The sequence below is a fragment of the Uloborus diversus genome, chromosome 4 (assembly GCF_026930045.1).
Source record: "Uloborus diversus isolate 005 chromosome 4, Udiv.v.3.1, whole genome shotgun sequence".
In the NCBI taxonomy this organism is placed as follows: domain Eukaryota; kingdom Metazoa; phylum Arthropoda; class Arachnida; order Araneae; family Uloboridae; genus Uloborus; species Uloborus diversus.
In genome coordinates, this window is record NC_072734.1 from 105,713,499 (window position 1) to 105,733,116 (window position 19,618).

Below are 19,618 nucleotides of genomic sequence, written 5' to 3' on the forward strand. Positions count from 1 at the left end.
GCAGGAAATGCAGTTTTTTAAGCTCTTGACAGAAAAAATATTGAGGAACAAAGTTTATATATATCTTATAATCATTCAACAACAAAGGAAAAAAAACGCTTAAAGTGTAAAATAGCTACTAAGATTGCATATACATATTTTGGTGTTTTGATGAACCCCTTTTTAAATGCTAAAAGACTGCTCACATCTTTTTGCATTAGGAAAATAGATTCATTGTAATACCAGAACACCTGTAATATTTATTGCTATCTTGTCCCTATAAAACAGTTTTTTTTTTTTTTTTTGGCAACTTCCTGCTAGCGTTAGAATCTGTTTGTAGTATCTGGGATAATTTATATTTTTTCATCTGGAATATATTTTGTAAAATTTAAACAAGCAGTTTACAGTGAAATCTCGTTACAACGAACTTCAAGGGACCGTAAATTTTGCTCACTGTAACGGAATTTTCGCTGCAATTGAATTAGAGCAAAGTAATGGAAATGAAATATACAGAAAATTTCCTTTGTTGAAACCGATATTTAGTTGTATTGGTATTTGTTGTGACAAGATTTTACTGTATCTTTAAAAAAAAAACTTACATTGTGATGTATTGTGACATTGCCATGTAAGGTTGGCGATGCATCACGATGTAGAAATTTCTACATTGCTTAGTCCAACTGAATATAACAAAGTTATTGTACATCATTGCGGTAATTTTTAAGAAAATAATGTATGCAGAATTATAGAATAAATGAAAACTTACCTACAAATGTCAGGGCCCGCGCTAAAGATTCGCCACTGCGCCAAAAGTGATAAAATTGTAAATTCAACAAAAGAAGCCGTTTTGCTAAAATTCTTGGCAAACGGAAAATTTTCGGCAATTTTCATAAAAAATATAAAAAAGATTTTTCCCTCCGCCCTCAAAATTATAATTAGAAAATCTGCAAGGAAAAAAAACAACAAATTGGGATTTCCATGTCGTATGCATTGTTATTAAGTGCTTAGTAAAATGTTAGTGTATACTGCATATTTAAAATATTAGCACTTGCATTGTCTATTTTATAAAATTACTCCTTTGTTTTCCAATTGAAATTTTCTAGAAATTTTTTAAATTCACAATTAAAATTAACTAAAGTTAGGTCTTTGGCTAATGCAATTGAAATTTGACTAATTTGTTGGCTAACAATTTGAAATCCCTAGCAAGGGCCCTGTATATGATGCACGCTAGACAATGTTTTTTTTTTTTTCAACATCTTTCTTGGGCACTTTATAAAGTTATTTTTTAATCTTGTTATGGTGTTTTTTACTTGCACCAAATCAGTGCACTATCAAGCCTGGTACTATTATCTGACAGCACATTGCACCCAGGTAAAAAAAAAAGTGACAGAATACAAAAATGTTCAATTCCTACAAAGCAACAACTAAAAACCTAATGAATATACTGCATTATTAGTACCCACAATTACTAGATAATATTCCTAATGTTTCAGCTCTGAGCCTAATGCTTTTGCTTTTAAAAACCAGAATTTTCACCTTCAAGTTATGGAGTTGTTCTTTGAGCACTATTTCGTGACATCTTGGGATACAATGCTGTAAGATCATGCCTATGTGATTGAGCCACTTTCTGCTTCGACAAAGCCCTGCAGTCTGTCATCATGTTAATATGACCGTTTGATAGTAACAGTAAAACTCCGATATAACTCCACTGTCAAATCCCATCTTTTAGTAACGTTATATCGATTTTGGTAATATATCGAAATATAAAGTGTAAGATTACAAATAATGTTAAGAAATGTGATAAAATTAAAGCACGATTTTACCTCTTTAAGTTAAAAAAATTAATAGATTTCAGGCTCCAACATTAATTAGTTTATCTAAACTACCTGTTTTCTGGTCCAAAATATTAATATTTTTTAGTTTCAGTTTGACTTTTTTTTTTTTTTTTTTGCTCAAAATAGATAGCTCTGTTCTTTTCTAATGCAAGAAGGCTGTTCAACATTTTTCTATCAGTCGCATATTCCTTTAAGAATTTTGTTAGTTTCTAAATGCGACGTTCGTTTTACAGTTTCTGACTTAAAATTCCCTTCTACATTCTCAAGTTCTCCTTCAGATGATCGGAATCGCTAACTTAATAATTTCCTCGAGAGCCATATTTTCAAAAGTTGAAACTGATTTTTCGGCATCAATGTGTTTATTTACTGTGGAAGATTTTGCAAAACAATCTATATGTTGATGTTATTCTGATTCTCTCATTTCAACATTACTCTGCACTGTTTTTTTCACCTTCAACTAAATCTACATATCTCCAGCTATTGACAAGTTTCTGGTGTAATTTCATCCCATAAACCCAGTTAGCTAAAAGCGTCGTAAAGGTTGTGTAAAATTTAAGCCCTGGTGTAAAAAATGCAGGCACATGTTAACGAAGCCCCACTTTCCTGTTTAACCACTGATAGTGTTTTTCGGTAGAGAGTAGACCACAAGTTTATTGCAAACGAGCTCTCCACAAAGCGTTTTTGCCTGGAAACATTTTGGTGTACTCTACTTTTGAATAACCGCGGTGGGAGTGCTTATTACACTATAGATACAGAAGGGAATAAACAGTATTTGTAATTAAATAATTATCAATTTACTGTAAACATCAGAAATTTTTTTGAAAAAGCATTTTTTTGGAGCATGGTATTGGTCTGCGTCATAACAAGTGACACAATTATGATGGTATAATAGGATTGGTGCTTTAAAGGGTGGGCCTTAAGTCAGGGTTTGACTGTAAATTCAAGACTGCTTCCTCAATCAGGATCCTTCCACAATTTTGGTCAGTGGGGATACAAAAAATATCAATTGCTCCGTTGCCAGAGCAAAGCATGTTTTTCTATTTGCCACAACCTACCAATTTGAATTTAAAACCTATGCAGCAGCTAAGAGGTGTTTCACATCATTATTTATAGTGAAGCATGTTAGTCAAGATTAATTTACTACACAAGCCTTAAATTTTAGTCTTAAAACTTTTTTGATGAGAAGTAAACAAATCTTCAGAAATTTCAACTTCATTCGTTCAAGGAGAAGCAGCGTTTCAAACCAATAGGATCGTTCGCAAGGCAGAAAATTTTCTTAAAACATCTCTGACTGTACAACGACCCAAATAGTTTGAAACAAAATAAAAATGAAATCACGTGGGTAAATATCTCAAAGTCAAAAAATGTTTCACCTTAAATTCAGCACATATGTATATCAGCACACGCGATGTAGATTCATTAAAACGAAAAAAAGTCAAAGATATTTACAGAATTGTGAGCGAAACTATATAATTTTCTCATCGTTTAAAAGAATAGCGAGCGAAACAAAATAATCATACGTGAAATAAATATAAGAACAAAAAAAACTTAACGAAGTAACGGTGCAGTTTCACTTCATTGACTTGTAAACAAGCATGGAACAGCGGTTACAGGGTTACAAGCTCCTTTTAGTAAAATCGAGTCGTCAGAAGAAGGCATCTACTACTGTAATCACGAAGAATAAATTTGAAAAATAAACGTAATAATACAAAATGCGTGAAAATGACTTTTATCATTTCATGAACGCCGCCATTAAAATCATAAATATCATGTGACAGATCACGTGACAGTTGGGCACCCTTTTTAAAGGAGCCAAAAGAACCGCAAGGACATCTCCAAGCCTCCGTTTTCACCCGTATGCACCTTGCTTTCACCCCAGGGTGCCAAAGGACCTTTCAACGGCTCCTGTAGTTCTAACAGTGTAGTATTTCAAGCGATCAAAAATTGACTCTTGCAATGCGTTTAAAAAGTTAGAATACTTGTGATTCCATTTTTTTGGATAAGATTCTGCACGATAAAGAGACGTTTGTAACAATTATTGTGACAAATTTGAAAAGCAAATAGAGGCATTTTTTATCCAAATCGGCTTAATTCAGTATCCTATGCGAATTTTCAAAACTTGTGTTTATTTTTCTTTCCTAGTTTGATACTTCTTTGATACTCTTCATGGCCCAAATCGATTTGGAACGAATTTGTTTCAATCAGGTCAAAAACTGTTACCAAAAACCCATTTTATTTCAAAACAAGCTCAATCCAAGCTTTTACCATACCGCTATTGTAAAACCGCACGGGTAAATCAACAACATCCTTATATATAAAAAGGCGAATGATCGAGTAACATTCCTGACGTCATCAACAATGAAACTCGAGCCACGACATGATAATTTGATATTATTTTTTGGTTATGTTTGATATGCAGGAAAATGCTTTATTTCGACGAGACTGACCTGGATGCTGTAAACTTAACTTTTTTACTGGTAAGACTGTCATCCTCATATAAATAATAGCCGATGATTGAGTAACCCGCGTGTTTCAACAATGAAACTCGCGCCACGGCATGATAATTTGATAATATGTTTTTGTTATGTTTAACACGGGTAGGGAAAGGCTTTATTGTGACAAGGCTGAACTCGATCCGGGAACTTAACTGTTTTACTGGTGAGATTGTGTCATTTCAGGGGAATGAAGGAACGAAAAAATGGTTAACAATTAACGCTACCTATACTGGAATTTAGGATTAATCCACTGGAGTTTTTTCACTCGTCATACCATGACGGACGACTTTCTAGTTTTAAGATAATGAAGAAACGAAAAAGGGGTCAACAATGAACGCTATCGATTGGAGTTTTAAAAGTTAATCCACTTGTGTTAGGGTTAAAATTTCAACTATCAAAATATCACCTAACAGGCAATTGCTTCGTTCAAATGTAGAAGCAACTTTCACCCGGCATACCTTGACAGGCGACATTCTACTTATTAATAAATTGTTTAATCAGCTGGAAATTTTGATTTGATGGGCTAATGCATGGCGTAAAATTATGTTCCCACATGAATTCAATTGGAATTTGAAATGAAAAAAAAAAAAAAAAGACTTGCAAACTTCAAAATCTGTATATAATTATACAATACTGCTAATTTAAAAAAGAAAACAAAGATAAAGCCGCACAAAACTAGTATGTTGTGGCCATCACGAAACTTTCTTCTATATTTTTCCTTTTTCTGATCCCTCCCCATGCTTGACGAGGAAGCAATATTCCTAACAAAAACAAAATGACACATGCAAAACCTTGACGACCATCCCAATGTCTGAATTATTGTAAAAACAAAACAAAGAGCGAAAATTGAAAGTTACTTTAAAAGCCTTACTTGAATTAATTACAAATATTTTATTTATTAACAAACATAAGATGGCAACAGTTAAAAATTTTGAATCATTGACATAATATTTCCGATCATTTCCATACAATTAAAATCACGAGAAATACGCAGACGACAATCTATTACGATTTATCTTTCTTACTGTTGCATTAATAAAACTATTTTTATTCGCAAAAAAAAAAAAAAAAAAAAAAAAAAATCAACACCTCTTGGAGCGATTGGAGTCAAAATTGAACCAAAGCCTGTTTACGTATGGATTCACATATATTCCAAATTTCAACCAGAACGTAGCATTACTTCTTGAGATAGGGCACTCACAATGGAAAAAAAGAACGGGCCATTGCGCTACCCCCTTTTTAGCTGTTGACACCTAAATAAAATCAGCTCTTATACCCACTAAGGGCTACTTGTCAAAAATTTTTTGTTTGATTCCGTTCGTTATTTCTTGAGATACAGCAGTCACAATTGACGACAAAAAACGTTCTATAACTCAACCCCCGTTTGAGCTATTGACACCAAAATAGAATCAGCACCTGCTCCTGTTAGGGGCAACATATGGACCAAATTTTGTTTGATTCCGCCAGTTACTTCCTGAGGAATAGCAAGCACGCGTAACTCAAAAAACGTCCCATTGCTCCACCCCCCTTGGAGGAATTTGCGCCAAAAACCAATGGGCACAAGTTCACATAGGGGCACATATGTGTACCAAATTTCGTTCAATTTCATGCGGTAGTTTTTTCTGTAGAGCGGCCACAAAAAACTGGTCACACACAGACGTGACACACACACACATATACACATACACACACACACACACACACACACAGAGACAGACATTTTCCAAAAATAGTCGAAATGGACTCAGCACACCTCAAAACGTTCGAATCCGTCAAAATTCGAAATTCGAAAATTTGCACGAATCCAATACTTTCTTCTATATATTAGATATAGAAGAAAGTAAAAATGGCATTCAAATGAAATTGAATTGCCTTGGCAACATTAAGTCGGTTGAGTGAAATGTTTTTTGTCTCTGCTGTAATTTTAAAAAAGGGCATTGAGCGAGTTTTTCTACTAAACGCCTCATAAACAGATTAATTTTAATTAATATTTCTTACAAACAATTATTTTCAGTAATTAATAATTCAAAAATTTCTTTGTGGGGTCCGAGAAAATTTATTGATAGCTACTATATTGTAGCATTGTTTTTTACTGTAAAGTTGCCCTAAATTATGCTTCTGAAAATTATATTTTCTACCATTAGTAAATAGTTTGCACTGCGATCGTTCCAAGAAGATGCTGGCAAGTAATGTATGTGGTTCTGTCTATAGGGCGTAACCAGAAAAACTAATGCAGTAAAACCTATAAAGTTCTCTTCCAGTTGACACGATGTCAGTTATACAAAATTAAATCCTATACCATATCAACTTTTATAAGTTGACCACTTGTTTATACTAATAAAACTGTAGGTTCCATAAGGCACATTTTTAGGGTGAAACGTATAGTAGCACTAGAGATATCTCCTTAAGGGTGTCATTTTGAGAGCAAAATAGCACCCTTAGAGGTGTCATAAGGTACCATACGGAGCAAATGGCACCTTTAAGGGAGCGCCACTGGTGCTACAATGTTTTACCTCAAAAAGGTGGCATTTTATCGTTTTTTAAAAAAAGTGTTGTATTGAAAAATATTAAGGAAAATATTTTCTTCGTCCTATACAAGAACAAGACATCTACAGCAAATGTTTCATATGATAAATATTAGCAAAAGAAGCCGTTACCAGACTAAGTATTCAGGTGAAAATTTAGAAAATAATGCCAATTTTTTTTGTATTATTTTGGAACTGAATTTGTATTTATCAGAAGACTCGTATAGTTTTATTATTATAACCAAATATTATTTATACAGGTATCATTGTTAAAAATCTAGTTTTTAAAATTACTATTACTGTCGGAATAATAAAGTGACTACCATCGGTTCCAAGAAATATTATTCGTTTAAGCGGATTCCTTAAGTTTTCCAAATTTACAACAACATTTTTCTTTAAATTGATAATAATTAATCAAAAGCTATTTAAAGGAAGTAATTAATGGTGTTGGTAAGAAGTTTTTGAAATAAGTCAAGTAAGCAACAAAATAGTACATTCATTAAGTATATATATATATATATATATATATATATATATATATATATATATATATATATATATGTGTGTGTGTGTGTGTGTGTGTGTAATGAGTACGTACGAAAATTATAAAAAAAAGTAACTTATAACTTGAGGTGTATAACCTTTGTTTGGACCTTTTTTCATTTCATTATTTTTTGAAAAAGTCCATAATAGTGTTTAGCTTGCTGAAAATATTTCGAGAAAACTTATTCTAACTTCTTTTTTCCCATCTTAATCTTCACCTGCCGTGTTTTAAATTTAATATTTATTATTTTGTTATCGTCTGCAATGTTTATATTTCTTTGCGTTATTTTCTTCGCAACTCCAGAGCTCGAATACGCTACCTTGCGGTGATTAATAATACTAAAGGAAAGCGTAAAACATTCCATTCCACGTGTTTTATTTGAGGTAAATTACAGGCTTCAGACAGTTTGTGGTGTAATGTAATTTCAGAAGAATAAAAAGAAAGCTTCCCACAAACAGGATGAAAAATTACTGTCATTCACTAAGCGTCAAAGCAAGTTATAAGTTACGGCATTTGTTTGTTTTACCTTTTTCATCCGTCATTAGACAGTGGCTGCAGCGCGCCCTATAGTTTATTGGAGTTGCGAATTTAATTATTGTCAGCGTTATTGTTTTTTTTTTTTTTTTTTTTTTTGCAATGTCAACGACAAAAGAAATTAGAATAGTGGAAATGTTTAGATGGAATATGAATTTTGTGTTTCTCGCCCGCCGTTGGCGGAAAATATTATTTTACATTTTTACGTGAGTAGTTGTTTTTACTTAATTTATTTATAGTTTATTCAAAACTTTGACAGCAAAAGTATTTGAGAAAGCTGAATAATATTATTGGATTATCTGGTGAAAATATTCGACTATGCGGGTATTCTTAACATCGAGAATTCACGCTCTCCAATACGTTACAAATTATTACACATACAGTGGTTCCCAAAAGTCTTCGTACACCTACGACTTTCAACGAAATAGGCCCCAATCAATCCATTGGTTAGAATTAATATTTCGGAATGGGTATTTCATTATAAGATCTATGATCAATTTTTAACAAAACTACATGAAAAGTTTTTTAAAAACATTAAAACTTAATTTTTAAAAAATCAAAAACCAAAAAGTGCCGGAAATTTCATCTCACAAAAGTCTTCGTACACTTTATAAAATGTCTATATCTTATTGAATAATCTAACTTTTTATTAAGTTATTAATTAGTAGAATATCATACAGTATTCATAACACCTTTTAAACGTCTGGGAATAGATTTCATTCTTTTTCTTTCTTTTTTTTGTGTAATTTCTGAGTAAGTGTTCAACCACACTTCGAGTCTTACTGTTTCTAGCTCTATTTTCGTTTTAAAGCCCTATTTTCGAAATCTAGCCTCCAGATATCTCTAAATACGTTACATTAAGTTAAAATATCCTTAAAAATGAATTGTTAAAACTTCTTTTTGTGATTCGTAAAGGTTTTTAAAAACTGTGCCCTTCTTGCGCCGAAGTTTTCAACTCTTAGTTGCAGAAATACGTGGTGACAAAGTTAGCTATTCGGTTTTTCGCCTATTTTCCCAGTAAAAGTCAGAAAAAAAAAAGAAAAAAAGCATGAAAGAATGCTTAATGCATCTTAAAAATATCGCGAAAAACGAAAAAAAGTCAAAAATAAATAAAATAATTGAATAAATATCGAAAAATTAAAAATTGGAAGATGGGAAAAAATGTCTGTCGGTCTGTCTGTCTGTCCCCCTAATAACTTTTGAATTAATAGTCCGATTCGAACAAACTTTTTGTTGTTCGAAACATCTCAGCGAGGACACCTCATTCCAAACTTTCACTTTTTGATTTGAAGTATTTTTTGTTCAATTTTGAACAGTTCAAAGAAACTTAACATTAGCGCGTACGGGGAAATTCAAGGCGATTCCGAACTGTGAGGCGAATTTGCTTCAAACAAACTTTGTAGGAAAAAGCTTTTGATAAAACTTGTATATAAAATATCTTTTTGATTTGAACAATTTTCCGTTCAATTTTGAACAGTTCAAATCCCTTAACATTAGCGCCTACGGGGAAACTGAAAGTCAATGTAGATTCCGTACTTGAAGGCGGATTTTTTTCAAAAATTTTTTTGTTGAAATAGCTCTTGACGCCAAACTCCAGACTCCGACTCCAAGAATTTAGGGGCACCTTGCTCCGAATCCGACTCCTGTGCCCGACAATTAATCGGACTCCGACTCCCCGACTTCCACTCTGACTTCGTAGCTTTAACAAAAATTTATACACGGAGGACAAATGACTGACTCCGATTCTTCGATATTCGTCTCCCACTCCTTAATCCCTAAAATGAGATTGATTCCGACTCCGCAGCTATGGTTTTAATTGTGAAATAATTATTGTTGCTAAGACTTGTTTTTATTTTCACGCTAAAGTTTTAATTTAGATATTTAGTTTTCGGCGAATAAACTCCAAGTCATTTATGTATCTGCAATACCTAGGCGATTTTTTTTTTTTTTTTTTTTTTTTTTTGACAATGAAAAGTATTTCTTTAAGTTGACATTTTTTATTGTTTTTATTTATTTTGGTAAGTGCATTCATTCATTTAAAAAATTATTTTTGACAACAGGGGAAAAGAAACGATTTTTTTTATATGATGTATTTATTTTAATAAGCTTATTGATTTTAATTATTATTTTTTTCGTTTTGAAAGCTGTTAAAGAATTTTTTTTAATGGAAAAAGTGTATTAACTGCTTTGTTTAAAAAGCGCGGCTATTTTTTTTTTTAATTTTTTTATTTATTATTATTATTATTATTATTATTTTTTTTATGCATCTAATTTTTTAGATGAGTGAGGAATATTTTATTCCTAGAAATTAGCTTAAAATATTTTAAAATTATGTTTGAAACAATTTGCGATTTTAGCTATTTTTGAGAATATTGATCAGGCTAGAAAGTAGTATTTTTATACGGGAAGGTAGGCTCGTATAATTCTAGACGGAACTTCTTGTTATAAATATTTTCACAATGTCTTTTTTTTTTTTTTTTTTCATTTCGTATAGGAATTCTGATTTTTCAAACATTCTTGTTTCTGTGTTCTGTCTAACGAATGGTTTCTTTTAGGAACATTTTTTTTTGTCAAAAAAATTATGCATTTCGCCTGTTCTATGTAGGATTCCTCTAAGTGATCAGTGACGTAGGCGGGGACACAAGGGGACGGCGTCTCCCTACCCAATACTTTTACACTATGATTTTATCAATCACTATCCTTATTGCAATATCATCTTTTTACATTTATATTTTGTGGCCCACAGTTTTTTCACCTTTAACACAAGCGTCCCCAATTTTTTTATATCATTAGGCTCGAATCTGTAAGCCCCCCCCCCCTTCCCAGATCTACATAGCTAAGGTGCTCCAGATACAGTAGTGTTCCCATAGGGTATACTCCATATACTCTCAAACATTTTTTAGACATATAGCGTATGATCTCAAGCTTAATAAATTTTCATATTATGACATGCTATGTATATGATCACATACACAAATTGTGCGTAATGGATTACTGGGAGTATACCCTCAGAAAAATAGATGGTAACATCACTATTCCGATCATTCTAAGCAAAGGGTACTGCACTACGTGGGTGCGTGCTATAACAATCTTAACCTAATTGTTTTGAAATACCAAATAAAAACATAGAGTTTTAAATTATCTAAAAAATATATTTACAATACATTTTATTTACAAGTCTGTGATTTTACATCAAATAAAAATATATCGAAAAAATCCGCTTTTGGTAAATTTCTGAGAAGTCCCTTTAAACGCAACAAATGAAGACATCTTTTTTTATCACATTAAAATCTTTTTCAAAATGGCTCTAAAACTTTCTTTCATCCTGTTCCACTTCGTGTAATTCACTTAGCGTCTTCTCTTCATCTTAGCCAGTTTTCTGAAAAAGTATAGTTATGCATTAACTGCAAGTTAGTACAAAATTGAATGGACAATACAAAAAGGTTAATTTTTTTCACAAATTCGAAACATTTTCTCGCCTTGCAAAAAGGACGCACTGTATGTATAAGGGAGAGCGAAGCATAGTGGGAGAATTTTCTTTCCATCTATATATATATAAATCTCGTGTCACGATGTTTGTGCGGGGTAAACTCCGAAACTACTGAACCAATTTTTATCAAATTTCATAGATATCTGTAATTTGGTCCAACTTAAAAGATAGGATTTTTTTAATAATTTTTTATTGCAAATAAAATGTTTATTATACATTAATAGTGTGTAATGATTGTTTGGTTCTGTAAATTCTTAATAGATGGCACTGTAAGTTAATTCATTCTCAAAAGTTTTATTCTTAAGTTAATTAAAATTTACAAATGATACTATGTTACGGATATTGATGGTTATCAACAATGTCGCCGGAGAAAGAGGGAGTATTGAGGCCACACTTTTCAATGTAAATGTCAAATTCTACAAATCAAGTTGAAATTGATAAGTAGCGGGTAGTTCCATACTCACCACTGCTTTTAAAAACGTATGAGGCTCATATAAATGTCGAGTTTTGCAGTTCCGTAAAATCTACTAAATACTTTGTCAAATACGCTATTAATGGTCCTTATTAGGTCTCAATTTAGGTGCGAGATGTGGACAAAATGGACGAAATAATGTGATGATTGAGTTATTGATATAAGCAGCAACGAAGCTATCTGGCATAATTTAGTTTCCCCACATACGAAAGAAACCATTCTGTACAGCATCTTGCAGTACATCTGGAAAACGGTCGAGTATATTTTACCGAAGCTATTTTCTACGAAAAGCACTTGAACCACCAAAAACAACTATGATTTTTTTTTTACATAGTCTAAAACCTAATGTGTTTGGCCCGATTCTCAGAGATAACATTATTTACCAATGTTCCAGGCTATTTTACATTCACTGCAAAAAAAAAAAAAAAACCCGAAATGTCACTGATTATTTCCGTGGAACATGTTGGGATTTCACAGGTCATCAACAATTTTATTTGGAAATCAAGTATCTGCGTCAAAAAGTTTCCTAGATTGCTACAGGCGTCATGAATACAGACTTCTCGCTGTTGCGAAAAATATTTTAGCTCCCAGTTTAAAGATAAACTGAGCGCATTTATTATGTGTATCGGCTTCAAATTAATTAAGTTCCGTTTGTATTGCCTAAAAGCTCCCAGAGAGAGTGAATGAGCCTTTGGATTCTGTAGCTTTGCAGGAATCGCGGGAGAGTTAGACTTGCGGTACTTTCTTGAAAGTCTGTTTTACATTTCGCCATGATTGCAGCATTATTGTTTAAACTTTCTTGGAAAAGTTTAGAGGTGTCAAGCTTTGTGTGTATTCAATTTACCTAAGTTTTTTCTGACTGTCCAGTGACACCACTGGATTTTAGCCGAGGATAGTACGGAATTCTTGAAAAAGATTCCAGGATAATTTCAGGAAGGTTAATGAATTTTAGTGAAGAACTGACTTCACTACCGTTGTCGTGGTCCGTCCAGATTTACGTACTAACTCCCAATGGGAGGAATTGAGTATCTGGATTCCGTAACTTTCCAAGAGTAACAAGCAAGTGGAATACTTTGCGCATGCTTGCAAGTTTATCTTAGCAGTGGCTATGGTGGCGATAATGCTTTTGGTACTTTCTTGGTGATTCGAATAATGTGACAAAGCTGTTACTTTTAGTCTTACTTCGGTTCTCTCTAAAGGTTTCAGAGAAATGATTGTCTCGAATCGGAGAGCTTTGGGAATTCTTCAGAAACAATTCAGGAAAATTTTAGGAAAGTTTCTCACTTTTAGTGGGATACGTTTCTATTTTTCTGCAAGATACGTTACTGTCAGAAATTGGGCGTATTCGCTGCCCATTATTTTTCAGGACGTTTCTTAATAGTTTTTATAGTGTTGAATAAAATAAAAAAAATCATGAAAGCCATTCAAACAAAGAACAGAACATTCATCAATGTCGGGCACAATTAAAAATTAAAGCCTAGAGATTGGGATGAAAACTCCATCCAAAACAAAACTGTGCATCCAAAAGAAAGTGAATCTTGTTTTTGTATTTGTTTTCATTAAACATTCCCTAACAGACGGGAATATTTGCGGATCGTTAATTATCGAGTGTTTAATACATATCACGATGCATTTCGCGAATTGTAATTATTGGTAGAACACAATCATTGGGAGTTTTTTTCTAATTCAGGTTTTGCATAACGAGAAACAGTATTCGTCAACTGTTTAAGATAATTTTGACGTAATATCCAACACAATCATCATTTCTGTAGGAAAATTATATAAATTTTATGCTTGAAGATGTACTCCATAGAGTTAAACAAACAGGCCTATGTTCAAATCAAGATTTTATACCCAAGATGTATAATGAAGCTTTACTGTTGATTGAAGATTTATGCATTTCAACTTCAAGTTTGTTGTTTAGCCATTATGGTGTGATATCACCTGATCGATTGGTCACCGACTTAGAAAACACTGATTTGCAACGAGAAAAAACAGTGCAATGACGCTGTCTTAGCTACAATTATTGTGCAACATGAGCCATTACCTGACAGCTGAAAATAAAATTCATAATCATATTGGGCTGACCGTTGATGCTGAACCAGGCTATACAGTCAATGAAAACAAAGTCGTAAACATTCCAACTGAATTTTTGAATTCTCTGGATGTATCAGGAATGCAACTAAACGATTTCCAGTTAAAATTTGGTTCATCATTTACTCTTTTTCACAGTTTAAACGGTACAACAGTACAAGTTTCTTCATCAAAAGTCAACAATATTGAAGGAAAAGTTTAAAGGAGAATTTTTTGTGCTGCCACGTAATCCATGTATTGCGTCATAATTTTCAAACACATTTGGAAGGCTTCAATTTCCGATTTATTTAGCTTTTGAAAAGATCATAAATAGATCTCAAGACTAAACAATGTCTACTTTCGGTTTGAACTTGAAACATACATGCTTCCCTCATGGGCAACTATCTATCGCCTACTCACAAAGAGGAAAATTATCATACCTATTTGTGTTAGCAAAAGATAAGTTAAGCAAGAATATTGTGCACAACTTAGTGCTTAGATAATTTTCAGTTTTCAAATAATAGAAATAATAGATCGTAGTCAATGTAGATCGCAGTCTAAATTCAATAAGTACTTATTTCAGCCTAACATGCCCATTATCAATCTCATATGTTTTAATATTAGCAATACTATTTTAAGCTTTATTAAAAATATTAATTAGATTCTATCAAAGTAATGAGTAAAAGAATATTTTAATCCAACTACTTCGCCACAGCAACGCGTGGCTGGGTCAGCTAGTTTGTTATAATTTCCTTAATTTTAGTTTTAAAGAAATTTGAATTGCAGAACGTGATTATCGAACTCTAGATGTCAATGTAATTTTTTCATATTGTTCCTAAATATATTCCTTTTTGAAAATATGATTGTGGTATAGTGAGACATTGAGAAAGGCTAATAAAAATCAGCTACATTATGAGAACATTTGAAGCAGTAAGAAGCGAGGGGATGTAAGTGATGGACTTTTTAAATTTTTGAGTGAAACGAGTTCAAAGTTCAAATCGCAGACTGACTTTCACTGAGGTTTTTTTTTTCTAAATCATGCTGTGTAGCAGCACCTATCAGAGATACGTCTACTATCTCTTGACCGTAAGAAGAGGAGAGGTTTTCCTATTATTTGTATACTAATTATCTCCAAATTTTTTAATTTTGGTTCTTACATTCCTTTGCACACAAGCATATAAAAACTGTTTTTAAACTACAAGACTTAAAAATAGTTATAAGAATAAAGCATATGTGAGAGTTGAAAAATTATTTGTAAAATAATCAGTTCAACGTTTGATGCATTGAAAAATTATTTGTAACGTTAAATAAGACGAGAAAATGGGAGTAATAGAACGAAAAACTTCATTTTAATTTAGGAAAACAACGGAAGTCTTTAAGAAATTTATCTTCTTGTGTTGTTTTTGAACCATCAAAAGCCATTAAGGTTTGCTAATTCCTCAGCGCTATTACATGTTTGGAACCGCAAAAACTCAGTAATGTATTCAGATAATTTATAAGAAATATTCATTAGTCCAAATATAATAGTATCAGAAGTTAAATGGGCTAGTAGATGTACTCTTTAGATGTGTTTTAATTCCACCGAAAATGCAGTTTAAATAAGTCTTTATCAAAATCAATGTCCCTTAATAATTTAATTTTAAATCTTGATATCTAAAAATACTCTGCATTATTATAATATGTTTACTTTATAGGCGGAAATGCTGAAGGTACAATAGGACACTGTCCCACTGTACCCCCGTCTACATGTCCCATTGAACGCCCTAAGCAGTATTTTTTAATCAAGAGCCAAAAGTTGCAAAAATATTATATATATATATATATATATATATATATATATATATATATATATATATATATATATATATATATATATATATATATATATATATATATATATATATATATATATATAATGAAACAAATAACTTCAAGTCCACGCAATTAAGAAAGTTTCAGCTTCAAATTAATGCATTGATATTGATTTTTGAATGATAATTGTTACCTCAAATTCAAAAATGTAAGACTTGATTAAATTAGACAAAACTGAAGTAAAAATAGAAAGGGACACATCTTTCGTACATGATGAAATGTGGCATTGGATGAACTACTAACTGACTTTGCCAACTATTAACTGAAATTTGGGAGGATACTTTTTAAGAGTTTTTAGCATTTGAATATTTGGAAAAACACCATTTGTTCTACTGTGTCCCAATCCCCTCTTTACAAGGCATCCTACGAAATATTCAGTTACAAGTTATCCCGTTTTTTCCTTTCTAAACAGCTTACCATTACAATACAAAGCACAATAGTATTTCAATTCAAACCTTTTCCTAGACACATTGAACTATGTAGAAGAGTTTCAACCAAAAATCAAATTTCACATTTCACAGATTAGTTTCGAGTGAGATGCTCCATGAAGTTTTACATTCTAGAATTGGCAAAGCAAATTAAAACCAAAGATTTAAGCTTATATCCGTGAAAAAAAAGGGGAAGAAAGAGTAAGTACAATCTCTCTCTAATGTTAAAATCAGTACATTATTTTCTAAGTTTTTCCAACATTTGCCAAAAATAAATTGTCAAGTAGAGAAAACGTACAATTAAAAAACTTAAACGACGTTCTAAAACTTGCAAAAAATTGTTATCCACAACCAACCTGAGAGACCACGACGCGCCAGGAGCGAAAATTTTCTTCCCCTCTCCCCTGCACCGAATAGTGAGCGTAACATACCCAAAATTTTTACGTTAACTTTTACATCCATAAATATATGATCTGAAATCTATTTCCAATGAATAGGAATCGTGTCATACTGTAAATGTGGCTACTTTGCTCATGAACGCACGTTATTGGAAGTCACATTTACAGATATGCATCTGAATTGCCTTTGGAAATATATCAACGGTCTCATTATTGAAGGTTTGGTGCAAGTTAATGGGATATTATGTCAAAATTTGCTCGTTCAAGATGCAAAACAACAACTTTTTTTTTTCTCCAAAATTTGATTTATTTACTATTTAATTCAGAAACATTTGGATAAAATTAATGACATTAGTGGGGATGATTCTATCACTTATTAAATCACTGTTTACTAATTAATTCATTTGCACTTCCTTCACTTAAAAATTGACCTTTAACATTCATTCACCTATTTTATTCCCTCATTTATTACTTCTCATATATTAAACAATCAATTTCTTTCTTTAATCGTTTATATTGTTTCGCTATCTATTCCTTTATTCATTAATTATTTTAGTTACTCATTCATTTGATCCAAAATATTTTATTGAAAAAAAAAATTACTTCGCCCTTTAAAAAAAAAAAATATTTTCACCCTACTTTGAACGTACAAATTTCCTGCCAAAAATAGAAAACAATATTTCAATGCAAGTTTTATTATAAAATACATTGTTACTTCTTTATGTGTTGCAATTTTCAAAACGATTTTCTAATTTGTTCCTTTTGAAAATGGTAAGTGTTTTTAACTATTTTACTTTGTCATACATTCCCCTACTTGCCTAAAAACATAAGTGAATATAGATTTATTTCTTTTGTGAAATTTTCAAATTGAAATTACAGTGTATTTTATAAACAATAAGAAATTGTTATTGCTAATGGTAACATTCTGATGTGGAAAAAAAATTATAAAGTGTTCGCATCCGATAGTTTATGGGTTATTCTTCAAAAAGTGTAACTTTTCTGCCACACACCTTTTACAGTGAAAATTTTAATTAACAATTCATTTGGCAATGATTTTTAATTTCATCAAAAATATATATTTAAACCTGCCAACAAATTTTTAATAATAATTTTTATTTTAGTATATTTTTGGTTTCCAAAATGTGAATTCTCAATGTCACACATCTTGTGTGACTGCTTATGTTGCTTGATAACTCGTTTAATTAAAAGTATTTACTTATTTATTGATTATTTTTTCACAAGTGTCTCAAATACTAATTGTTAAAATAAATTTAATATTTTAATATTGTGTTTTAGTTCGTTTTAATAGAACAAGAAGTCATGTCATACAGTAAGTTCTCACCTCCATTACCTAAACACAAAATGACATTTTTCACTAACACGTGGCAGTAATGACATAAAATTTTATTTTTCATGATAGAAGAGAGCCCCCTTGTTTATTTTCAACCATAGTTGAAGTTGTGAGATTTTTGTAGAACAACAAAAAGATAGATTTTGCTGTAAAAATTTGGTATGGTTAATCTGACATCTCACTTTCGAGAACTTAAATTTCAGGGATGTAATTTTTCCCTGAAAAATCTAAGGCCTATATTAACGGAATATTCCTCACCTCCGTAAATATCACCTCCAAGAGATTTTATCAATGTCATTATTTCTGAGGTGAAAATAAATGATGGAGGGGAAATACATCAATAATAGGCATTCTACTAAAATTATAAATTGCCAGTATATCCTCAAATTTACTAAATACTATTTTTTGACAAACGTTTGAACTACTAATTAAGCCGTACATTAATTAAGAGAGCTTAATATTACATTCCCACTAATCATTAAAGTAGCTGATTGTTTGCACAATTACTTTAGTAATTGTGTGTAAAAAATTACTACTTTGATATTAAATTGGCCTCAATTTTTAAATATTAATAGTTTTTTCTTTTTTTTTTTATTTCCGTGAACAAGGCCTTTTTTATTTCTTTTATTTTATGGGTAAAATATTTGGAACTTAGCTGGGCCATTGTTTATGGTTACTTCTAGTAGATAACACTCACATGTAAGAATGAAAAAAAAAAAAAAAAAAAGAAAAAGAAAACAAAAGGTTTCGAAATTGAAAAATATTTGCGTTCAAAAATTACGTTTTCTGGAGAATGATCCTTATAAAATACATTTTGAAGCTACATTTCTCTAAATGTCCTGATATAGTCAAACTTTGACCTGCGTTGAACATTTAAATCGTATATTTCCAAACCTTCTGGTCTAGATTGAACCACAATTTCTGGTGTGAATTTTCGAAACATGTGAGAAATGTACTGGATGTCCTGAGGACATCCTCACCCCTTGGATTTCCTGAGGTTATCCAGGGGTAAAAGCATTAAAATCATCCGTTGTCACCGCCGCAGGCGGCATACAACTACCTCAGGCGCGATCGGGGGTAGGCGAGCAAGCGTGTATAACTGCTAATAACAAAAATCAAATATTTAATTTACATATTTTTCTATAGAAAACATATTTACTTCAAGTTGTATTGTTCGGCAATATAAGGATGGAAAAAATTATTTCTATTACGTTAGGGATATTCAAATTACCTCAACTGCGTAAATATTTATTTTGTCAGTTGTGACCCGTCCCCCTCCCCCCCCCCCCAAAAAAAAAGAAAAAAATACCATTCAAAACAACCACCCTAAAAATTTCAATGGCGCACTCTGCGCCATGGACCCTCTAGTTTGAGCACCCTAGGTTTTGTCAACAACTTATAGCTGTTATTATTAGAACCGTCCAAGATTTCAACAATGAAAAATTGTATACTACATTCCTTTTTTATAATGTATTAACCGTAATTCTAAAGGGTGCGGTGATATTGCTCAAAAATGATATTTTGCAATGGAATATAGTACAATAATTGAGAGAGTGAAAAACTCGATCATGTTTTTACGAAAGGGGAAATAAATGTATTCTGTGTTTGATGAGAATAACGAAGAT